General features: G+C 38.4%; 1 protein-coding gene across 1 annotated transcript in view; it reads left to right on the forward strand.

Moving 5' to 3' along the window:
• The first annotated feature begins 2712 nt into the window (after nt 1-2712).
• Nucleotides 2713-24516, forward strand: part of MGAT4C (MGAT4 family member C) — a 566296-nt gene continuing 544492 nt past the window's right edge. Inside the window, exon 1 of the mRNA XM_039520682.1 lies at nt 2713-2798. The gene's annotated coding sequence lies outside the window, so the exon portion shown is untranslated. The remainder of the gene's footprint in view (nt 2799-24516) is intronic.

Here is a 24516-nt window from a genome sequence, read left to right on the forward strand (position 1 = left end):
CCTTTTGCTCACATTATTTCTGTGTGCCACTGGCAGTCACTGCCTTCATATACATGAATAAGCATTCCAAGTGCCAGCGGCTGCTAGCCTGAGATGAAGTGTGTCCTCAAGAAATTACCTACAATGCATTTTGTCCTGTTTAGCTAAAATGAATTTCCCTTTGATGGCTAGTGGTGGTGTTGTCAACATTGCTAGAGGTGATCAAAAATGTTCCAACTTGTGTGTGTGTGTAAACTGAAATGTGTGTCAGGGTCAGTTTCAATGAATCTCCTAATTTAAAAAAAATGGTTTTCAAAAATATTGAAACATCCTGTTTTGATGCGTTTAAAAGAAACTCTTGATTTTTTTCATTTAGAAATTATAGTTAATTTGTACTTTAAAAAAAGTTAGAATGAAACATTCTGAAATTATCAAAATGAAATGTTTAGATTGACCAGCTCTAAATATTTTTGGATTGTTTGTGAAAATTTTCATGATTTTTGACATTTGTCCTAATTCAGTATGGGAAATTAAAAAACAACAACAAAACCACTCAAATTCATGTGGGATGGGAAATCAGTTTCTTACATAGCTCTAAACATTTTTGCTATTTATCCAAGGTATCCATTGCCATGTTATGTAAGAACTGAACGCAGAAGCATAAACATGTCTTAGTGTTTGTGACTGGCTTAACATTCTTGACAGAAGTGATACACAATCCTTGAGCCAACTGACTGCCCGTGGGTGAATTTCATCTAGCATGCATAGTTCTAAAGTACTGTAATCTGAAATGAGTAGGCTGTGGGTGTTTCCAAAAACAAAGTGAAATACTCAATTGACTGACTGTTTTCTATAACAAAACAATTGCCATTATAATAACTCTTCTGGTATGTGATTATGTTTTTGATTGTTTTTCTCTTCCTGTTATCTATCTATCTCCCCCCCCCCCCTCAAACTTCTGCTTATTTTCACTCCAATAAGATGGTAGCAAATGTTTGAAACTTGTCTTATTTTCATTGGGTCCTATAGTTTGATAGCTTTTATGTTTGATGTACCCATTGTGTGCATTTTTCAAATGAAAAAATCAAAATTCTGTGATGAAGTCCTGGTCCACTGAAATCAATGGCACCACTTCCATTGACTTCAGAGTGGACAGGATTTCACCATAGTGTTTAAAAATTCCTTTATATCTTAATCATTGGAACATTTAGGTATATAGTTAACTTAATTCATGTGAGTACTCCCATTGATATCAATAGTTGACATGCATGCAGGTGAATAAATGTTTCTACCACTATGGCCAAAATTGGTATGTAAGTATTCTTTTTATATTCAGTTTTGCTTTTGCTGGCTGGATTTTTCTTCTATCAGACTTTTTTGTTATTAGTTTCTTTTAAGTAGCTACCAGAATATAAAAAGGTGGCACTTCAAAGAAGATATTTTGGTAAATATATTCATAGTAAAAATGTATGTTTAATTCACTATATTTTGATATTACAGTAATTTGCCAGGTCTTGCATAGTTTACCTGCTGAAACATAGTAACATTTATTAATCTGCTCTTTCATGTTGGCACTTAAGAGTAAATGCATGCAGAAGAAAACATATTTTTCCTTATTTGGTGGCAGCTTAATATTACTGTTCATTTTTCTAGAGTTAATACAACTCTTTTGTCTAAGAAACATAGCTGTTTACACTGTAGTCATTCAGATATGAGACAGCCATAAACAAATAGTGAATGGTTGGAATAATTCAGACTCTGTACTTATAAAGTTGTCCATGGCAGTAGTTCATGCTTGGTGTACTAAGAAAATGGAAGGAAAAAAGATTGCTCTAACAGGAGCAGCTGAAAGTAACTGAGGCTTTGGAAACATGTTTATCTGAATCTTCAGAAATTATTATTTAAAATGTTATGGAATAATTTATCATAGCCTCATTAATACAAAATAGGCTTATAGTGATTGATAGAATGACTAGAAGTGCTGCAGACATTGGAGATGTAACGTATCCAACTCTTCATTAACAAGCAGAAGTGAGGGTAGAGTTGGATTTCAGAACCTACATTTCTGACGTGTTTTCTTTTCATGTTAAGAGCTGTCTTTCCCATAATGAAATTGCATACCTCCAGTTCACTGGGGATACATAATCATTTCTGAGAGAATGGATGAATGCAGGTGGGGAATGAACAAACACTTCTGAGAAGTATTTGAGCATTGGGTGGTGGTCTCATATCACAGAGTAGATTATGCAAGTGTAATTAAAACTCCATGCATCTAATTAAGACAATACATATTAAAATAATGTTACTACAATGTAGATGGAAGAATGTAATAAAGGTCCTAATACAGCAGTCCTGATTTAACTTTTTTCTCTATTCTTCTCTGATGTTCAGCAAAAAAAAAATTATTCCTGTAATTTCAGCTGCTAATTATTTCTACTTGGTCTGAGTAGATATGGACACAATCTCAGACCGGGTGTCAGTACTGAGGAGGCTTGTGTGACTGTAGGCAAATGGTTGCTATTTTAGCACACTAGAGGGAGTACAGGAAGTTGTTAATCATTCTCAGTAGCGGTTTTGAAGCACCATGGAAGTTTTTATTAAGGGCAGGCATTCCTGCATGTACATACCTACCCCCTTTGTTCAAGAGCTTCAGGCTTCTAACTATTAGTAATGGATTCTGTTGGGGTACAAACATGGCAGCCATTTTGAGCACCAGTCAAATCCAGTCTACCCTACGACTGCAAGGAGCAGGTAGAGCTGCCTGAGGTAACAGACTGAATCTGTGGGTTGGATTTCATTAGTTTCCTGTAATTTTACAGGTTAGTTGGACCTTATTATTCTGCAGCAGTTATATGCTAAGGTATCTGTACAATCCTTAGTCCCCAAAAGGAAAATAAATATTTTTTTTATAGCAATGGCTTATAGTTAAGGGAATAGGGAAATTTTGCTACTTGCCTAAAAGGCTGCTGCCTTACTCTTTACTTAATTCTAAGCTTGCTTATCAGAATGAAAAGAGGGAAGATGTATTTGTGTGTACACACACACACACACACACACACACACACACACCATGGCTCTGTGCCTTGAGTTACAGAGCACCAATCAGATCTAGGCCAGCCCTGCAGAGAGAAGATGAAGCTATCAGGGGTAACCCTGACTGAATCCCTGTCTTGGATCTCAATACAGTTTCCTATAATTTTACAGACTTCAGTGGGATTGAGACAGGCAAAACACCATAAAGGAGAAATTGTAGACTAAAGGGAAATATTTTGTGAGTTGTATTATATCAGTCAGGCTCACACAGTGACTTTTGTTAACACCTACAGTAATTGTCAGTTTTTCTTATTGGAAGCTATGTATGTATGTGTTCAGTTTCATAGATGCTGAAATAATTGGTTAGGTGGTATAATTAAATGGTATTTATTTTAAAAACTATATAAAACCAGAGTGAGCCTACTTGAAAACAGAAGATCAGCGATTGTATGAAGTCCCAATCTCTATACTTATTTTGTGAGGTTTAAAAAATATTTTTCATTTTAAAGGAATATAATGGTTAGTTGATATTAGTCGAGCTAGGGTGCCATAAGAACAGTTTATCTTTGGAGTGTTATTCATTAAAATGGAATTTGGAAATTGCGGGGTGTGTGTGTGTGTGTAACTCTCTTTTATGGTAGAGACTGGCACTGGATTCCTAAGAAGGAATAGAAAGTGTATCCCATTATAATTTCCTATTATATTTAGAGGGTTCCTGTACAAAATCCAGCTGTAGTTTCTCACCAGAATTAATTTACTGTCTGTGCACATACCTGAAGTCATATCGAGGAATTCTGTAGCACAGAATTGGTAAGTAAATCAACCTACCTCCTTTATATGTAGGTTACATTTATTTGGGTAAAACTCATCAAACTCCTTAACTGAGGAATAGGCCTGGATGCTCATTTTTTCATAAGCAATAATTTGAAGTTAGCTTAGTTTCCAGTACTGTATATATCAAAGAAGGGGGTCCACTGTATAAATTGATAGTGATTATTTGCTTTTATCATACTTTTTCTGAGACTTTTTCTGGTATTAAAAACAATGAAAATGAGACAGGCCTAACATGTCTTGTCTTGTCCTCATTCCTGTCTGAGTGGTTATATAGTATTCTCACCAAAAATCCTATCTAGGTGTTGAAGGATGGCAGTGTGGTACAGTAGATAGGGCACTGGGCTGGGGCTCAGGAAACCTAGGGTGGAATCCTATCCTCATTGAAGTAAATGCAAAGCTCCCATGGACTTCAGTAGAGCCAGGATTTCTATTTCCAGCTGTCTGTCAGCTTAGGGCAAAGAGTAGTGACCATCTGTAAAATGGGATAATAATACCTTGCTTAGGCACTTGGAGATCTCTGGGTGAAAACAGCTATATAGGCCGCCAGTGGAATGATGGGATTTTTGCCATTGATTTCCAAAGGAGCAGGATAAGAACTACATTTTCTTTCCAATTACTATCATTATTATAACAATACATCATTGAAAGGCACAGAGAAAAGCAGCCCATAACTGTCATCTTATGAAACGCAATTTGCTGAGGCATAAAACCTCAGATTGGGTGTAAGTATTTTGTAAACTACTCACTTTGTTTTTTAAATATTGCTTGCATGCATCATCCTTAAATCATTTCCAGCCCTCTTCCATGCACCTGAACTTTGGAAGTATTTTCCTTTCCCTTGGTCCCACTCTGTTCTTCACAACGTTTAGTTTTTGGAAAACCTTTTATTAGTAATTTTGTCTTAAATTATTGCTGCACAGCAAAAGTTAGTTCTGAATCTGAAATCACTGTGGCAAATCCACAGCAATTCTAAATATATATTTTTTTCTGAGTAATTATTTTCTACAATGATTTCTGACCTCAACTGTCTCTTATGCCTCATTTACTGTAAATTACTGTTTTGGGTGTGATATGGATATTTCAAAGAGAAATATATCTGACACTAGCTATTATATTTGTTGGTATTTGACACGCTGACAGGACTAGCTTAGTGAGTCTTCCCCATCTCACGGCTGCAGTATTTCATAATAAGGCTGCAGATATTTGAGCTCTGGGAAAGAACAAACATTTAGATGTTCTGGTGTGTGCTATGGCTCCTGTCCTGTCGTCCCAGTTTGCAAGCTAGCAACAATGATCATTCAAAAGTCACTTGAGGAATTATGGGACCTGAGAAGGAAAAATGGAGGGAATCTTAACAAGAGATTCCAAACTCCCAGATCTCTACAGCCATAAACATTCCTCTCTTTAGGTTGACAATAAATGAGGGAAGAAGAACTTTGTTTGTCTGGACTTGGAAACAAAAGCTTTCCCCCAGGTTTTGTCTGAGTATTTGAGGGGATGGCAGAGTGAATGAGTGTCTAAGTAGTTCAGAAAACAGTGCCATAGCAGAGTCTGTCCTCGTGCAGTTTTCAGTATGTATTTTTGACATACTGATATGTTTTACTGTATATTAACAGTTCATTGGATAGCCTCCACATATTGTATCTGTTATAAACTACTCTTTGGAGCAATACAGTAGAACAGCAGTACACAGTTCCACTGTTCATGAGGTTGAAGTCCTAGAGGAAGAGGTGTCCTTTTTGTATCCTGGTTCATAAAGATTTTTGTAAGCCTTATTTACAATACCTTCATTCATTATTTTTGGAAGTTATCCTACCTTAGGGTCCAAATTGATTTGAGGATTTGACAAATAGTGATTACTTTTTTAGTTGATTTCTTAATTTTTATTGGGATTTTGAATAGTGATTAATGGTTTTGATGGGTACCCAACTAGAGACTTTGTAGAGTCCTAAATTCCAGAAAGGGCTGAGTAGTGCCCTTAGCAAATCAGGCCCCTTTATCATGTCGGGTACCCAAAATCTCTAGTCATGTTTGAAAATCTTGTCCTTTGGTCTTTCATTGTGAACTTTTTTATAAATTTATATTGTAAATATAAATTGTAAATTTATATAGATAGTTTAAACTTACCCCTTTCTATTACAATTATCAAAGGAAATTCCAGCTGTTTTAATGTTCTTAACAATTATTTCCTTTCATTTTTGTTGCCATTTCGCCATTTCCCCGCCCCCATCTCTAGTAAACAACCAGTGGCTATTAGAAATTAACTGATTAGCTCCAATGTTTATGCTAAGGTTTGTAGTCTTTCAGATTATTACAAAAGTGCATTAAAATTAAATGATATTATGCAGGATAAGATGGTGAATTGTCAGTTTTTTCATGGAAGGAAGAGTGTTCAGTTTTTAAGGCTAGCAGGATATAACTACTTGTCTCATGCTGCTCTCCTCCACCGTTGCTTAGTAATACCATGTGGAGCACTGTAGTTAAAGTACCTTATTTCTAAACTTGCTCAGCCTATGTTGCACTGAAAACATATCAATGTGCCTTCAGTATGTAAATATTTCGCAGGGTTAGGCTGTATCATGAGGCTCCAGGCAGATTTCCCAGTAGGGCTCAGGACCTGGAGGCCTCCCACTGCAAGCTGTGGCAAATCAAGGATAGATATGTTGATCCAGGAATCTAAGCCTGGGACCACCAAAATCTGACACTTTCAATCTATCTGTGGAGTCACCGTTGCTGAGTTAGGTGCAAGTGGTAGGGAGGCAGGGACTCAGCTTCCTCTCAGTTTAAATTTGAGAGGCAGTCAATGATTTCCCATAATACATAGCATGGCAACACACTAATGTTAAACCCAGAGAGACCAAATGTCAGGGAGGCAACGTGTGCCAGCACTTGCAGTAAAATGGTCTCTCTGAAGGTGTGCATGTGGCTGTCTGAATGAGGGGTGGGGTCTATGTGACTTCATTTCTGGGACACTGTGTGTGAAGAGGAAGGGGGAGGAGTGGGTGTGTGAGTGTGGGTTAGCCATGGGAGGAGTGAATGGGTGAATGATGCATGCATGAGAGACTGAGGGAAATGGAGTCAAGAAGGCAAAGTATGAGTCCGAAGGGAAGAACATAAGACTCGGATTGCAAGGCCTTTAGGGCAGGGCCATCTTTTAGTTCTGTGTTTATACAATTCCTCACACAACGGGGTCCTGATCCATGATGAGAACCTAGACACTAATGCAATACAAATAATATCAAAAGGTGATGTGAGAGAATTTAAAAAGAAAATGAATTGGTGGAGAGAAAGGAAGTTAACGGAAAGGGATGATAGGGAGAGATTCATGATGGAAACTAGGTGGAAGGAAAAATGAAAATTATACAGGACAAGTGGAGAGAAGAATATGGGATTGTGGGGGAGGAAGAGAAGAAAATTGGACTTATTAAAATGCACATGGAAACAGAAAAGTGGAGATGAGGTTTATACCAGAAGCAAAGGAAAATTGTAGCGAAGGAACAAAAGGGGGAAGAGGAGGAATAAAAGAGAGACGCCTGCTTTGAATCAGATCCTCACCTGGTATAAAAGAGGGTAGCTCTATTGGCCTTAATGGAGATGAACAAATGTGCACCAGCTAATCTCTACTGAAGTTTCCACCAGGGCTGGATTTATATTTTATGTGCCCCTAGGCACAGCATCTTCAGTGCCCCCCCCCTGCTATTCTTCCTCCCCTTGCCTATAGCTGACCTTTGTGTTACACAGTTTTAGAGAGGTAAGGTGCCCCTAGAACGCCAGCACCTAGGCACGTGCCTACTGTGCCTACTTAGAAATCCAGTCCTGTCCAGCAGAAGATCTGGCCCAGTACATCTACTTAAACTTTATTTTCAAAATGTTAAAATAAATATGCAAATGCCTTCCTTAAGATCAACCTAAAAGGATCCTCTTTGCACTTTTCCATTAAAACCTTTGCCCAATGAATTCATCTATATATGCTCTGTATAAGGCAGCCCATCACCAGCCCACAACAAAGTATTGTTCCCCTTAAACTGCAGTGTTAAAAATGGAAAGGACTGTCTCTTCTGGGAAAATAGTTGTGAAATATTTAGACTGCTCTGGAATATGAAATGAGAATGGTCTCTAATGATAAAGAATCTTTCTTGGGGGGCAATAGGGAATCTAATCCAATTTAAACTGATAAGTGTAGTCAGTACTTTCATGCATAAACTGCCACATTATCAATATTTCTTTTAAAAGGGAGAAAATTATGAGAGGAGCATAATTATAATCCTTTGAGAATCCAGACCCAGCCCTGCTGTGAGATAAATCACTTTTTGAAGAAAAAAATCAAATTCATCCTCATTAGCTTGCTCTATGTAATGTGTGTACAGTAGTAAAGTATATCATTTAAGTAAAAATCTGTTCCTGGCAGGCTGACAAAAGTAATTTAAAAACTGTCTTTGTAATTATCTCAGCCATGGTAAGCAGAAATGTTTTATCCAAACACAGTTTAGAAGATAGGGGTTGTGAGTGCTGTATTATTGATTTAAAGAGCTGTATTAATAATCAGTAATATTAGTGGTAATAAATGGATAGCATCGTTGGCAGCTGAGTTGTTAGCTCAGGCAGTGAAGAATCACGAATTAAGATCTAGAGGTCCCAGGTTCTATCTCTGCTACTAACAGCCCACCTAGAGGCATCGGTGTTGCATATGGAAGACCCAGAGAATATTGCGGTAAGATTTTGAGAATTTTATGTCTGCCTCTGGGAGCCAGAGACTATGTGCCTGGCCTGAGCCCCTTCAACAAGTTGTTGCATGAAACCAGATTTCAGGATTGTGGCTTTAGCTAGTTCTGTCAAGTTCTCTAGCCAGACAATTTTTCTGTGATGCATTATAACAAAATTGGCCAATGTTAATCTTTTAAATATTTGCACGTATGCTTTTTTAAGGTGATGGTTTTTCTCCCAGTCCAGACAACCATGTAGTGTGTCTGAACTGCAGTGTGGGCATAAAACTTTCTAGTTAAATATAAGTAGGGTTTGCCTGAAATTATAAAAGGAAAGTAAATTCAACTCTGCGTAAGAAGATTATTTTCCAAGGTAGGAAGAGCCAGTGAGGAAGTTTGTTTGAAATATACATAGATAATGTATAATAGCATGGGAAATTATGGAGACTGGAACAATCTTATGTACTTTAATATATGCTATAACAGAAAACAACTAATTTGAGGGTTTTTTTGTATTTAGATATTATAGGAAACATCCCCTTCATTGGCAGAAAGATGGCCTGGATGGTCTGATTACTATGATTCTAATATACTGAACAGACTTGAGGCTGTGTATTGTAAACATCTGACATGTTTACATCAGTTTTTATGGGAACTATTGTTGAGCTTGTTTCTATGCACACTACATGTTCTCACTTGAAAAATATCTCACTTAGACCTCTCATAAGGAGACCAAAAGATGCACAGATCTGACTGTTACTAAGATTTCCAGGTATGTGTGGTACCATGTGCAGTCTAAAAATATTCCGTGACTTCAAAAGACAGTCCCAGGTTAAAGAGCTTATTGCAGTGTGTCATGTTTAGTCTGTAAATCTTTAATCAACTTTTTTTTGTTTTTCATCTCATTCTTTAAATTGCTACTATTTCATAAAAATAAACCTATGTTAAGGCTGCACAGTTAATTACACAAGTTGGACAGTGGCAAAGTTCAGGCTGCGGACAACTATAACTGTTCCCACTTTCATAGATTCCAAGGCCAGAAGGTACCATTGTGATCATGTAGTTTGACCTCCATTATAGAATAGGTGAAGATAATTCCTAAAACATATATCTTTTTAGAAGAATAGCCAGTCTTGATTTTAAAAACTGTTAGTGTTGGAGAATCCACCATGATCCTTGGTAAGTTTGTTCCACTGGTTCATTACTCTGACTGCTAAAAATGTATCCCTTATTTCCAGTCTGAATTTGTCTAGCATCAACTTCCAGACATTGGATCGTGTTACACCTTTCTCTGCCAGGTTGAAGAGCCCATTATTAACTATTTGTTCCCTGTTTAAGTACTTATAGACTGTAATCAAGTCACCCCTTAACCTTCTCTTCATTAAGCTACATAGATTGAGCTCATTGAGTCACCATAAGGCACATCTTCTAATCCCTTTAATCATTTTCATGGCTCTTCTCTGAACCCTCTCCAATTTGTCAATATCTTTCTTGAATTCTGGGCACCAGAACTGGACACCATATTTCAGCAGTGGTTGAAGAGGTAAAATAACCTCTCTACTCTCCTTGAGATTCCCCTGTTTATGCATCCCAGGATTGCATTAGCTCTTTTGGCCATAGCATCACACTGGGAGCTCATGTTCAGCTGATTATCACTGTGACCCCCCCCAAATCTTTTTCAGAATCATTGCTTCCTAAGATAGTCTCCATCATGTAAGTTTGGCCTACATGCTTTGTTCTTAGATGAATAGATTTACATTTAGCCATATTTAAAATACATATTGTTTGCTTGCATACAGTTTACAAAGTGACCTAAATGACGCTGAATCAGTGCCCTGTTCTCTTCATTATTGACCACTCTTCCAATGTTTGTGTCATCTGAAGACTTATTAGTGATGATTTTGTGTTTTCTTTCAAGATCATTGATAAAAATGTTAAATAGCATAGGGCCCAAAACCAAGCCCTCTGGCACCCCATTGGAAACACGCCCGGTTGATGTATTCCCCATTTGCAATTGCACTTTGAAATCTATCAGTTAGCCAATTCTTTATTTAATATGTGCCATATAAATTGTTTTAATTGTTTAATCGAAATGTACAGTACCAAGTAAACACCATATAGAAATCTATTACATCATCAACACTATTACCTTTATCATCCAAACATGTCATCTCATCCAAAAAAAAGTCAAGTTAGACAGGATACATTTTCTATAAATCCATGTTGATCTGCATTAATTATATTACCCTAATTTAAATCTTTATTAATATTAGCAAATGTTTGACAACCACACAGACCTTTCCTTAAGGGACTGAGAGAGTTAGCTATAAAAATAACATAGGCTCTGATTCAGCAATGTGTTTAAGCATGTACCCAACTAATCACATAAGTAGTCCCCTTGACTTGGTTGAGACTACTCATGTAGCAGTATAGTTTCGGACTCTCTAGTATGGCCAAAAATGGTCTAGTTTTATTGCATGCTATGAATTTTTGAGTTCATGGATGGGTGGATGAGAACAATGCACAAGAGAAGGGATTTAAGGCATATCTACACTGCAATCAGGAGATAGGATTGCTGCAGGTGTAGGCATATCTCATCTAGCTTTGACTGAGCTATCCTGCTAAAAATAGCAATATAGCCACTACAGCAAAGGTGATGGCATGAGTTAACTTCAAGAGTGTGTATCTTGGGCTCTGGGAGGGACTATATTCTGGCAGCCAGCCAGTGCCATGGCTGCATCACTACTTTTAGCAAGCTTTTTGGGTATGCCTGTGTGCTGCCAAATAGACGTACCCCTAGTGAATAACCTAGCATGAAAAGGGAGGAAATGTATAAGCAGTAATGTACAAGCACTAAAGCTTTTCCCTATGTGGCTGCTGTATTAAAATAAATAAGTTAAAGCTAAATAATTACAGGGTTAAAAGAGATAAAACAGAGGAGAAGAGTGACTGATTTCCAGTACTCACTTGAGAAAAATCCTGACTTGCAAGTCGCTAAGGGTATGTCTATACTACCTGCTGGATCGCGGGCTGTGATCGATCCAGCAGGGGTTGATTTATCACATCTAGTCTAGACGCAATAAATCGCCCCCCCCAGTGCTCTCCCGTCGACTCCGGTACTCCACCGGCGCGAGAGGCACAGGCGGAGTCAGCGGGGGAGTGGCAGCAGTCGAGTCACTGCAGTGAAGACACCGTGGTGAGTAGATCTAAGTACATCGACTTCAGCTACATTATTCACGTAGCTAAAGTTGTGTAACTTAGATCGATTTCCCCCCCCCCTCCACCCCGCCCAGTGTAAATCAAGCCTAGGCATGTCACTGTTTAGCCCGGCATCTCCCAGGGGTCTAAATATCAAAGCACTTAAGCATGTGCTTAACTGTAAGACTTGGTCTTAAAAGGGCAAAAATATCAATTTTAGTTAATACCATTTTTAGATGTTCTTGATACTCCTTTCAAGTTATAGTCTCTGGTTCTAGGCTTTAAACAGGCTTGTTCAGGCTTAATTTCTGGTGTATCACAATCCATTTTAAAAGCATTTGAAAGGTACTATATAAATGCCAAAGTATTGCTATTATTGTTCAGATTTGCTTTTAATATATATTTGAAGATATATTATACTCTTAAATCTAGAGGGTGTTTGAGTGCAGAATTTTGGTCAGGTTTGTCCCAAAGCTTGACGAAAGTAACAATATACTCATGCAATTTTATACAACTAAATTACAGTTTTGTTAAATAACAACTTAGCTTGGGGAGACCATAATGCAAGTTGTCCATCCACTGAGTTCAATGTTCAGTCTTCACATTTTGGAATATAAGTTGATTTTTCCCTTTTTTAAAAGCAGTCTGTTTGCCATGTCATTGCAATATATAATATCTAATCCTATCTTGATCTACAACAAGTCAGCACTATACTCAATATATGCACTAGTTACCCCTGAAATTCAATTGTTTTTGGTTGCTCTCCTTTCATTGCATCTGATGATCTCCTCTCATTGAACAATAGATCCTCTTTGCACAGTGTGTCTTCACAAAGATCCTCTCTATGCAGCTTGACATCCCACTCTGTTGCCTATTGAGTGATATATTTCTGTTCAGGGCTTCACTGATTATTTTACCTTTGCTTTTACTTTTGATGCAGTTTTCCTGCTCTCCTTCTGTCCTTTACATGGAGTTAACTGGTACCAGCATCTGGTTTAGAGGTTAAAAGACACATGACGGAATGAATATGTTGTCTTAACAGTTGACTTGAGAAAGGTTATGGAAAATATTTTTCTTTCCTTAAATAAACCACATGGCTTACACCACTCAAAACCTCTTTTTGCACGTGTACCTCCTTCTTTCCTATCTGGAAAGGATACAATAATACTCAAAGGAGCCTTGCTGACACTAGTACAACCTTAATCTAATATACATTTTCTGAATAACTAAAAATACATAAAATACTTTCTAAACTGAATAAACTATGTTCAACAAATTTGCCCAAAAGGCTGATGCATAATTTAAGGCTGCCTGAGGGAAGCTTCAATTGGTGCTCTGGCAATTTGTTCATGTTTTCCTGACTTATCACAAAGTGAATTAGAAAATGAAATCTGACTTTGTTTAATGTAGCAAGTTTTTATATTTATACTGTCTACCGGTGATGTGCAGAATGTGGCTAGTATATTTTAAATAGCTAATAAAGTCTGACCATGAAAGCATTTCAAGACTTTGCAGTAAGGAGCAAGACATAAATACTTCAGTGATGTGTTTTAATGAAAAACATAAAATGTTTTAAAAGTATGAATGTTGATTGGACTGACCAACAACGACGACTAGGAAAATCTCTAGAGGCTTCCCAAAGCCCTGCAAACAACATCAGCTTAAGGTCCTTCCTATACTCAAACAGCAAGTAGCTGGTATAAAAATTATCCAGCATCCTATACCATTATTCCTGGCTTATGTTTACCTTCACTACTGCAAGAACCACATTTATGATCTTTATAGAATTAGGGTTACTAAGAAAGATAAGGCTGATAGTATTGCCCCAGGGACAAAGCTACTTACCTTACTGCAGATAAATCCATGTTTCCTGCTTTGCATAGGATGGTAATGATACCAAAAACTGTTTGTTGCACAAGCCTTTATTAGAATGTTCATATTTTTGGGTTGAATTAGTGTTGACTGTTTTATTTATTGGTGTGATCATGAATGCTGACAGATTAAGAGCCCTGGCTACAGCCAGACACAACTTTGCCAATGTGCTTCAGTCCATTCTTCTGCAACACCTCTACTATTCCAATACCAAGGCATCTTAGAACAGAGACTGCCAGGTGTGACAAATTGTGCAGTGCGGTGGAATGATTAACCATTGGGTTCATGATGACACCACGGAGGTCTCTGATCTGTGTTTTATTATAAATGATTAAACGCAGGTGTCCAAACACAAAGGACTGATGAATCAATCCAGTGAACCCACTATCTCTCAGACTTGACTTCTTGAACACTCAAAATCACAGTCAATTTTGAAACTTTTAACTTTTAGCATTTTCAGGGCCTGGGCATCACATGTTATAGCTGTCTCTGTAGTGGCAGTATCCTTGGACCTTGGTGTGTATATACCTCATGTCATCTTTTATTGCCTGTTAATAATTTTCATGTCTTCATTTCCTAGCTGAGAGAAGAGTTTTTAATCTGCTGAAGAAACACTCAAAGACAGGGAAACAGTGAGGTCTTTACAGATGTAAATCAGAATGCAAAATGGCCAATCATATAGGCAAGAGAGAGTGAGTGTAGATTTTTGTGTCAACTAGAAAACCTAAACTTTTCAGCTTTAACTACCGCTAGTGTTTGGTTTTCAGTTGGGAACACAATGTTCCCCCCACCCCATTGTTTGCAGAGGAAAATATAATCAGGAAGTAATTCTTCTAATAAATATTTATATTCGATGACAGGAGTGTTGCAAGAATCATTACTCCTATTTCCATTCCTGTGCTCTTCTCTGCACTTGTAAGCAATCCTGTAGCATGATTCTGCTTTGATTTACTGTATTAAACTTCAAGTAGATTCTATATTTTAGTTACTTGAAATACTTGAATTATTTATTTCCATTTGTTTAGGTTCAGTTTTATGATCTCAAGTGCCATTGACATTGTCAAGTGGGTGCCACATGGTTGAAATTTAACAGCTCCATTGCTTCTGTGAAATGTACTTTTGTGTTTGGCTTAATATGCATAAGGGTCCTCAGGAAAAGTATAGCAAGCATAAAAGGGAAGCCCTATTCTAGCATGTAATGACTTTGGGGGAAAACAAATTCAAAAGTGCTTAAGTCCCATTGAAAGTCAATGGGACTTAAGCTCCTAAGTCACATACATACTTCAAAAAAGTCACCTTTTATCTCTCAATAGACACCTTTGTACATATGATTTGTCTACTGTTTATAAAACTGAAAATGTACTACGCAGTGGTCTCACGCTTTGTTCAAAGTACTTTTCTACTCACCAGTTACTGATGAAGAAAGACAACAAATAAGGTATTTTCTAGTGTGAGAGGGGAAAAATATGTTTTCTGTATCTCCTTCATTTGGCTCAGATTTTAAAACTACTAAGAACCTGAAATTTCCAAAAATAAAAGGAACAGTGATGTAAATAAGTCTAACACACACAATGTTGGATTCACACAATATTTTCATTATTTTTCATATAGGTAAATCACAAATAAAAAGGGCATATTTGGAAGTTAGTTGCCTACTCCATATGAACTGGTAAGAAGGAGCAGTAAAGGGAAAAGGACCTCATATGCTAGTTTTCTTAGATAATCTGATTGAATACTACAATAAATGTGTGGATCAGGAACAGTGGACTGGATTCTCCATGGCATAGTTACTTGTCTAGTTATTAATATTTGTGTAAAGGGAGCATATAATGTTGCATTTTGGATTTGTAATATTTTACATGCAAATTGTTCACCCTTTGCAATGTGTAAATGACTACATCTAGTACAGGATGGTGCTATATCTATCTGGGCATCTATATTTAAATTGTGTATACGTGCTTGAGTACATCTTTATTACATTTTGTTACACTGAGATTTAGGCTCTCAAACTTTTTTTTTGCTCTTGAGGTGTAACTTACTATGTATAAATTGTTTTTTCATGTAACTTATTCAGAATGCATGAATATTACATATGAATATAAATTTGCACTGCATTATGCGCGCTCTCTCTCTCTCTCTCTCTCTTTCTCTATAATATATATATAAAAAAAAATAAAACCAGTGGTGAATCTCTTGAATGTGCTTACATTGGGTGCATTCTATTATTTTATCAAAGTATTGATGAAGACTCAAATTGTATTATGCCCCAGAACTATTGAAGGAGCTACTATAACTCTTTGGGAATCAGAAAAATGGCTCTTATTTCTAGAAGATTTATGTTGAAATTCTGCTGAGTAAAGTACACAAGGCCTTCTTTGCTTGTTCCATCTCTGCTTTTGGGCTTTAAACCTCAAAATGCTTCAAGAAAAGTTTTAAGTATTTTGACAGAGTAATATTGAGTTTCAGGAAACAGTAGATGTCTGGACTGGCTCGTTTTACATGAAGAAAATGAGCAAAATGCTAGTAGAATTAATTCTAAGAGATTAGAGCCCTTAAACAATAACAAATGTTGCTAGTAGTGATGGTTGTAGTATGCTCTAAAGACGTTACAGGTCTCCATATAGTATAGGCCAGCATCTGTGTTGTGTGGGTGGTTATCACATATTCTGCTGTTTTTGTAGCCATTCTGAATAGCAACTCATGGTCTGGCACATGGGGAGAGGTGAAAACTTGCTGACAATATGTTTGTGATTCCTGCATTTAAATTCTCCCTGGGCATCAAACTTCAGTCTGTTGACTGCAGCTGAGACTCAGCATACAGTCTTGATGAATGGCTAGTCAAACCTTCAGAGTAAAGTGAAAGAAAATGTAAAAAAACTAAAACCCATCACCACCATAAATTCTTCACAAAATAAAATATGCTATGAAATCCTCCAATGATGCTGTGAAATATAATTTGATATGGAAGAGGTTCGATTGTTCAGCTCTCCAGTTCATCTTGAGAGTATGATGTATGTTATCCATTGGTTCCACTGTAACAACATAGTAGCTTTAAAGTGATCATATATGACCTCTAATGAGGACATACGAATTTCAGCTATTACTATTGAGGCGAAGATCAGGCTTTAGCTGGATCAAGACTGAATTACTTCTTACTGTTAGAGAGAAGCCCTTTTGCAGTATTTCAAGGTTAAAGCAGCTTACACCACAGCTTCCTATTATAGCTGATGTATAAGCACAGCAAAATTTCTACTCCTTTCCAATCCTTCTTTGTAAGTTTACCACTTGAAAACATGAATCCTAGATATTCCTATTCTTATTTTTCAGGGGCCTCTGTGCATTCCCACATAAGGTCTAATGCTTTGAGACCAAGCTTTGGAACCGAATAAGAAAGCAATAAGCTGTGGGGCGCAGCAGTGTTCTTATGCTAAGATTTGATCGTTTCTGCCTATATAAAAGAGCACAACTCCACCCTGTCAGAAGTAGGGCCCTGCAACTGTACCTGCTCAGCTGATGTCCTAACAAGTCAGCTTGGCTGCCTGATGGACCACCCTGCATAACTGGCTGAGGAAGCTATCAGACTGGTTTTTAAGCCCAGCAGCAGCAGCAGGTCCCGTGCTTCTCAACACCTGGGGACTCTCTATCTCCCTTGGTCATCTCTCTAAGCTCTGCTCCTGCTTTGCTCCTCCATGGCTGCAGCCCAGACACTGCCCTGCACCCAGCCTTGCTCCTGCCTCAGATCCAGCCCTGCTCCTGCCTTCCCTGACTCCTGGTAATCCACTCCTGACTCCAACTCTGACCTGGTCTGCTGAGTGACATCCCCCTCAACTACCTCAGTTACTTTACTGCCACCACAGAAAGTTAATGGAACTACCTCCCATGAACTGTGAGCTAGTTAGCCTCTGGTATTATTATTTAGTTAGAGTAGTTGGGGCTTGCCTTGTATTATTTTCAAAGCTATGTTGGGTCCTGAACCACATGGAAATTCAGAAGGTGTGTTACTTGGTAAGCCATCTTTCCAGAGATGGATGCACATGTTTGGCACCTAGCATGTCATTTAATGTCTCAGTGCATAATTCTCCGTGCCTTCTCTCCTTGGAGGATATGACAGATAGTTAAGACTGTGGGCAAATGTGGCTTCTTTGAGCTTTCATCCAGACCACTCTAACACTCCTTCAGAAGTTATGAGGCCTTCTGTAAAGGAACCTGAGACGCATCTTGCCACGCCAGGTTTAGTGCTGCCCTTGATGTTGACATCCCTGAGGCAAACACTTATGGGGGCTGAGCCTGGCACAGTCCAGCACAGCAGACTCCAACAAATCAGACTGCTCTGCCACAGAGGTCAGTACAACAATCTTCCTTGGTGCCCTTACTGGTTGACACCACCAGTGAGAATCATGCTTCCAGATCTCCTCATGGCTCTGTTCCAGGGAAGACAAAGGAAAAAGAGGAAGTATTCTGATCCATGAAAGTAGCCAAAAGAAGAGAAGTAAAAGAGGCATAATTTTCCTTGAGCTCCATTTATGCATGTCACATGTGGAGACCCCTTACGTATTTCAACGCCACTCTTGCCATGCACGCCTCTCAGCTTGAAGCTGAGGCACTGAATGACTTGGACACCTCACCAGTCTACACAGTTCCAACACAGTTGATTTTCCTGATCTTCGGCTCGTGACTGGAGGCCCTCCAAATATTTACACTATGCCACCCCTGCTGATCTACACAGCAGTATTTGTTACTAATATAAACTTGGAAAATCCTTGAAGAGCATGGGATCCCCTCAGAGTTGACATAGCAGCTCCTCTAATTGTTAATTTCCTATACACTGGAATGCACGGACATCCTTGAAAAAGGAGAGATTAGGTACTAGTCACTGTTTTTCTTTTGAGAGTTGTCTTTGGACATTTACACTCCACCCACCTGCCTCTGAGTTCTTTGTGTTTCAGGATTCTGTGGGTTAGGGAGAAGGAACTGAGGTTGGTGGAGGTATGCGCTCCCCTTCTATAGATAGAGCCAATTATATCAACCTAGTACAAGAATGCTACTGCATCCCCCTAACAGACTTGGCTTTATTGTACGGTTCTTTATTATACAGCTGTTGGATCCCATAAAAGGGAATGCACAGAGGCAACTCTCAAAGAAGAGCGGTTACTAGTCAGTAACCCCTCTTTTCTAAATTAAATCCAGCAATTGCCATATCAGACACTAGTGTTTAGGTTTTTTTAAGACAATTCACCTGAGAGTAACTATTCAGAGAGCTTAAATTCATAATTTTGCTAGATAGTAAAAATCATAGCCTGAACAGAGGCTTATTACAATTATTATTTATGGCTTATTACAACAATCTATATCTAAGGCTACATTTTAGTCATGGGTATTTTTACTAAAAGTCATGGACAGGAACTGAGAGCTGCGGGGCAGTGCCTGAGGGCAGAGGCAGCTTGCAGAGTCGCCTGGCCACGCCTCCACCTAGGAGCCCCCCCACGCGAGGTAAGCGCTGCCCAGAGCCCTCACCCCCTCCTGCACCCCAAACTCCAACCCTGAGCCCTCTCCCACACCCAAACTCCTGCTGCTGGGGGAGAGGAGGGCAGTGGCCCGAGACTGTCCCAGCAGCAGCCAGTGCGGCTGGCCCAGGGGCTGCCTGATCTGCCCAGGTGGCCCCTGGCCCAGCTGTACCGGTTGCTGCAGAAGTCACGGAGGTCCCAGAAAGTCACAGAATCTGTAACCTTCATTACAAACTCACAGCCTTATAACCCACTAACCCCTGTTTTGTCTTAGGACTACATGAATGTTAACAGGCTACTTCACCTTAAAAGGTCCCTTAGAATATGTGCTAACTGCTTATACTAAATTATTTGTGTCATCGCATATTTAGCTGTGAGACTCTACAGCTTTGTTTACAGTACAGACCTTACAGTGGCATACTTCTTGTACCGCTGCAGCTGCACCACTGTAAGCTCTCCCGCCAGCATAATTATACCACCCCTAATGAGTAGCGGTAGTTATGTGTGCGGGAGAGCATCTCCTGCCAACATACCATTGTCCACACTGGTGCTTTTGACAGTGAAACTTTTGTCAGTTGGGGATGTGGTTTTTTTCATAACCCTGACTGAAAAAAGTTTTACCAACAAAAGTGCTAGTATAGACAAAGCCTTAGTACCTTTCCCAGACCTGAGGAAGAGCTCTGTGTAGCTCGAAAGCTTGTTTTTCTCACCAACAGAAGTTGGTCCAATAAAAGATAGTACCTCACCCACCTTGTCTCACTAGTATTCAGGATAACAGTGATTAGTCTGGACTGACCATCAGGGAGTCCAAATGCTCCTGTTTTATTCAGGTTACTATAACATACCTATTATGTAGCTTCAGGCTCTTAGTGGTTAGAGACTTGAAAGTTTCTGTATGGTTTAGCCCAACTCTGATTCAAAAATTGTACTTTTGGGGGAACAGAAGATTTTATTTTTTTTCTTGCAGAAATTTTTCCCATGTCGTATTTAGAATCAAATAGAAGTCCCATCAATGACCAGCTTAACATCAGACATGCACAAAGGAATATTCATTTAAAATGTCATTCCCACATTTGCAGTTGACAAAATGAACTGTGTAAATTGGAGCTTGGTTACTGTTTTTTTCATAATTCAACATGATCCCTGCCATTTATTATGTTGCATATTTTAGTGATGATGATGATGATGTGTGCAGTTTATGAGCTGCCAAGCTCATCAAACTAATCTGAACTGCTCCCTTCCCCCCCACCCCCAAAAAAAGTGTCTGTTGGGTAGGAGGGGATACAGAGTTACCTTTTATGTTAATAGCAATGCTTCCTGGTGTCCTCCTTACCCTTGTGACCCATATCTGTGATCTTTTAAATTGAATGTATCTGTCATTTATTATCAGCTCTATTTTAATTTCCTCTCCAGCTTACACTGCAAATAAGACTTCTAGCTGTTTTTAATTTTTCCCTTCTGACAGAAAGACATATCTGCATGATTAAAATGCCAGATATCTTTATAACTGTTATCAATTACATTAATTAATAGAAATAGCAGTTGAATTTGCACAGAAAAATGTATTATTCTAAATCTTTGTTAATGCATAGCCGTCTATAAACTACTGTTTCTCCCACATCCCACTTATTTTTCACCTATCAGTTTATGCATAATTAATATCTGCTTCTCTAACAAGTGTGCTGTGTAGTTATAATATGCCTCAATATGAAGTATAGGCCCATTGGCTTTGATGCCTTTTTACTTCTTAGGCAGAAAGAATTTTTTTTCATAAAACAAATTGTGCTTATTAAGTGGCTCAGTTATCTGAATGCCAAACAGACCCGTGACTATCACATAATTTCCTTTAAATTAAACTACACACCACTCAGCTCACATTAAAAAAGTAAGAATCATAATAGCCCCAAAGAGAACACATTAATAGGAGAAACTGAAAGAGCATTGAAAGTGCAAGGATCTACACTGGCAGGCTCCAGTGGAGGGTAAAGCCTAAGGGTGCTTCAAATATGCTTTGGATTGAAATTCTGAATCCTCTTCCTATACTTTTCTTGCTGTCTGGTTCTCCTCCAGTGTTCCTGGCCCAATCTTATATTACCTCCTTCCCATCCCCAAGCCTGGCTAGTTTTTCCTCTCTTGGCCTTTCTGTGAGTCCCTTGGGCCTGCCAGTGCTTTTGCAACCTTTCTTCATTATGGCCCTATTGTCCCTCCCATCTATTCTGTGTTCCACTCAACTGCATTTTATTAATCTTAATCTGGAGGAGGATCTCCATGGGGTCTTGCAGATGGAGGGCAATGCTATAGGAGCGGCTGGCCTCAGGGGCATATGTCCCTGAATTTTTAAGGCAAGCTAGAAGTGTTCCTTTCAAAAAAGAGGTTTTGTGATGGAAATCTGACAGACCCTTAGGTGAAATGGTGCCTGGAAGGCATGGCAATAGTTTTGAACCCTATGGTTAGCAGAGTATCACATTGAATATATGTACGAACCACAAACATGTAGGGACAAAATTAGAAAGGTTGATATTAAACTAGCAGCTAGAGACATAAAGGTTAACAAGACAATTTTACAAATATATTAGATGTAAGAGGAAGACTAAGGACAGGGAAGGCTTGTTACTTGATGAGGAGGGAACGACAATAATAGCAAACAGAGCAATGGCCGAAGCATTAAATGCCCCCCCTTTTTTCATCAAAAATTTTAACAATGATCAGCTGATTAACATAGTGAACATCAGTGTAAGTGGGGTCCAACCTGAGGTTAAAATAAGGGGAAAACAAGTTAAGAATTAAGTTAGATGTCTTCAAGTCGGCAGGACCCAATGAAATAAATCCTAAATTATTTAAGGAACTGGCTGAAGAGATCTCTGAGTCTTTAGCTATTATCTTTGAGAACTCATGGAGGATGGAAGAGATTCCAGAGGACTGGGAAAAGGCAAATATAATTATCTATAAAAAGGAAAATAAGGACAATGCAGGGAATTACACCTCTACCCCGATATAACGTGACCCGATATAACATAAATTTGGATATAACGCGATAAACCAGTGCTCGGGGGCGGAGGGGGAGGCATGGCTGTGCACTCCGGTGGATCAAAGCAAGTTCGATATAAAGCAGTTTCACCTATAACACGGTAAGATTTTTTGGCTCCCAAGGACAGTGTTATATTGAGGTAGAGGTGTATAGGGTGGTCAGCTTAACTTCAGTACCCGGAAAGATAAAGAAGCTGTTTGTAAGCACCTGGAATATAATAAGGTGATAAGTAACAGTCAGCATGGATTTATCAAGAACAAATCATGTCAAATAACCTAACATCCTTCTCTGACGGGGTAAAAAATCTTGTTGATAAGGGGGAAGCAGTAGATGTGATATCTCTATTTGAATAAGGCTTTTAGTACTGTCTCACTTGACCTCATAAACAAAATAGGGAAATATAGCCGAGACTCACCTATTATAAGGTGGATATCTAACTGGTTGGAAAACCATACTCAGGTAATAGTTATCAAAGGTTCACAGTCAAGCTGTAAGGACATATTGAGTGGGTCCTACAGGTATCAGTGTGGGGTCCCTCAGTGACCAGTCCTGGGTCTGGTTCTATTCAATATCTTAAATGATTTGGACAGAGCTTATAAAGTTTGCAGATGATACTAAGTTGGGAGGGGTTGCAAGTGCCTTGGAGGACAGGATTAGAATTCAAAATGATCTTGACAAACTGGAGAAATGGTCTGAAATATATAGAATGAAATTCAATAAGGGCAAAAGCAAACTCCTTCACCTAGCAAGGAATAATCAGTTGCACAAATACAAAATGGGAAATGACTGCTTAGGAAGGAGTGCTGCAGGAAAGGATCTGAGAGTTACCGTCAATCACAAACTAAATATGAGTCAACAATTTTTGTATGGTTTCCAAAAAAGCTAATGTCACTGTGGGATGTATTAGCAGGGGCATTGTAAGCAAGACACAAGAAGTAATTTTTCCGCTCTACTCAGCACTGATAAGGCCTCAGCTGGAGTATTGTGTCAGTTCTGGGCACTACATTTTAGGAAAGATGTGGACATATTGGAGAAAGTCCAGAGGAGAGCAACATGAATGATTGAAAGTCCAGAAAACATGACCTATGAGGAAAGATGGAAAAAATGTTACTTGTTTAGTGTGGAGAAAAGAAGACTGGGGCGGGAGGGACATAACAGTCTTCAAGTACAGAAAATGAGGGTGACATTGTTCTCCTTAAGCACGAAGAACAGAACAGGACAAGAAGTAATGGGCTTAAATTGCAGCAAGGGAGATTTTGGTTAGACATTACGAAAAACTTTCTAACTGTAAGCTTAGTTAAGTACTGGAATAAATTGTCTAGGGAGGTTGTGGAATCTCCATTGTTGAAAATTATTAAGATCAAGTTAGACAAATACCTCTCAGGGATGGTCTAGATAATAGTTTGCCCTGCCTCAATACAGGGGACTGGACTAGATGAGCCATCAAGGTCCCTTCCAATCTTACATTTCTATGATTCTATTTTTGATTGTTAAATCTCAAAATGTAGTAAATATCTATTAGGCTTTGACTTTGGAGTACAAGGCTCAGGGAATTTATCTGTTTGTTGGTCACTATATAAGCCAGTTGTGCAAATGTAATGCTTTTTTGTAATATGTCTTGATTAAATTTGCTTTAAAAAAGTAATCTGGCATTTGGAACCTTTACAATGTAGCTAGCCTATTTTAACAGTCCGGTGACTAATATCTCAATGAACATTAAGAACAATGGGCTTCAGTAACCCCAGAAACATTCAGTTTCCATGGTTCCTTTTTGAAGGTGTTTGCAATAAAATCAATAGCTAAGTAATTCAATCTCCAGAATATGCTATTCCATGGAAATTATTTGAGTGTAAAAGTAACATCGGACACCTTTTTTTCGCAAGCTGATTATTTTGCCCGTTGTATAGTGTTTGATCAATCAGTGATTAACTTTTTTTTTTGGTAATTAAAAGAATGACTTAGAACTTTGGTTGTTGTGATTTTATAATCCATTCTTTTGCTCAATGTCTAAATTAGGCCCAAATAACAAGAGAGTTGAGACTGCAGACTGACATGCCATCTGTAAACCATACCCCTTCTAATGATGTAGTGGAACAAACAGCTTTGAAGGTAGAGTTGGGCAAGTCCCTGGATGAGACCTTGTTTTTAAGACAAAGTAGAAACCATTAGTAGGTGTTTTTCTGTTCTTGAAAACTGAAGTATTCCTATTGGACAGTGTACATATGCTCATTTTTACCAGTAATTGCATAGCAAAATAATGGGAATTATAGTTGTCCAGAGTTTACATTATCTGACTGTATGCTCTGATGTTTAGATGGAAGTTCTGGAATTAATGTAAGTTCATTTGAGTGTGTGTGTGTGTGTG

Source organism: Mauremys reevesii, linkage group 1 (genome assembly GCF_016161935.1).
Source record: "Mauremys reevesii isolate NIE-2019 linkage group 1, ASM1616193v1, whole genome shotgun sequence".
In the NCBI taxonomy this organism is placed as follows: Eukaryota; Metazoa; Chordata; order Testudines; family Geoemydidae; genus Mauremys; species Mauremys reevesii.